Raw genomic sequence first — 1,849 nt, 5'->3', positions numbered from 1 at the left:
TAAGGACTCCTGTTGTATTCTCAAGTCCAATGACTAAAAGAGGCAAACATGATTTGTGATTATGGTATTAACTTTTATAAGTAAATTGGGTCAGCAGGAATAGGATTATAAAAAAAAAAAAGTACTATAAGGTTATTAATTAGGAAGATCAAATGCCAGCAAAAATCCTTTGTGTCTGCCTCCATTCGTATTTCCTTTTATCAGCCTGTCAGATTCAGGATTGATAGTGTCATTATTTGCATTTACACTTTCTTTGCTTTTAGTGTATTCTGTTTTCAGAAAGGAAAACCTGGCAAGTAAGGTGGTACTTGTCTTTCAGACGATCTACTTAAGCTTGAAATTTTATTTATATAAAATAAAAAAATTGTAAAGGTTGTCTATCTGACACACCCTTGACTTTTGAGGCTTGATCTTTGTCTCCGTTAATAGCTTATAGTTGTGACGCATACAATGTGACCCATGATTTTGATGCCCTTAAGTCTGACATCAAGTCTTCATGGCAACAAAAGACACAACAGCATTCCCTGATGGAAAATGAACAGCCTTGTGCAAACAGAATGGAAACACTTGTATGCAGCGTGCATATGGCATTACTTACACGTGGACCAGTTACATCCAAGGGAAAGTCACATCAGCAAAATCAAAAAACAACTCCCAGCACAAAACAAATTGATATGCACTGTGACATTGAGGAGCTTTCATCAAAGCAATGACACACACATCAATTATGGGACAAAGCAGGCGCGACTTACTCTGATAGATGAACAACAAATGATAGTAATGCAAGACACTGCCACACATAGTAAAGTGAGCAATCAGCCTGAACGTAAATGATTTCAGGCACACTAGGATAATCTCCTCGTGTTGCAACTTTGCAAAAACAATCCCTAAACTATGTCATTTCTCTACCAGTCATATTCACACAACTGATCCAGCAATACATATATTTAATATAGCAAAATATCCGCGCCTTGCAACGGAGAAGTAGTGTGTTAAAGAAGTTATGAAAAAGAAAAGGAAACATTTTAAAAATAACATAACATGATTCAATGTAATTGTTTTGTCACTGTTATGAGTGTTGCTGTCATCAAGGATTTGATTATCATTATTTGTTTCAATCAGGTTCGTATTTGGAAGGATGTGTTGTGTTCAAGTTACATTCTGTGTTTGTCAACCGTTGTAAAGATAACAGGTTTCATTCATCGTGTTCACTACCCAAATCGGTACTCGTGAATCTAAGATGTTTAACAACCATTCTCAGTATTAAGTTGTGGATTTGCCTGCGAATATTTAATTTATATTGAACTTAATTTAAACTTAAGCTTTACACCTTGCTTTCCTATTGATAAGTCTGCAAAGGCTTGTTCAGCTTCAGAGGGTTGTTCCTTTCTTACTGCATCAATAAACAAGTTACTGGTTTTTGCCTGCTGACAGTGTAGATGGCTGCACTTCTTATTAGGTATCAGTTTGCTCACATGCTTGCCTTCGATAAAAAAAAAGAGCCTAGATAGCACAATGCCACTTGTCCACTCACCACCTGCTCTATGTATTTCTCTTATTCTCTCTCTGGCAACCTCTTGCTAGTGTAGTAATTTGCTAGAGTATGTATTTAATATTACAGTACATGTTGTGACAATTACAGTAATTAATTTCCAAGACTGAGAAGTTATATGCATTCAAAACAAAATCAAAATGAAGTATCATCGTTATTGGAATAAGGCTTTAGAAAAGAATCAACCAGACATTGTTCTGTGCTTTTAATTTATTTATTTGTTAAATCCCAGTGTAAAAATGATGACCACAAATAATTTTATTTTGTAAATGCACAGAACATATGTTCTTTGATGCA

This window comes from Polypterus senegalus, chromosome 8 (assembly GCF_016835505.1).
Source record: "Polypterus senegalus isolate Bchr_013 chromosome 8, ASM1683550v1, whole genome shotgun sequence".
In the NCBI taxonomy this organism is placed as follows: domain Eukaryota; kingdom Metazoa; phylum Chordata; class Cladistia; order Polypteriformes; family Polypteridae; genus Polypterus; species Polypterus senegalus.
This window is presented reverse-complemented; position numbering follows the sequence as displayed.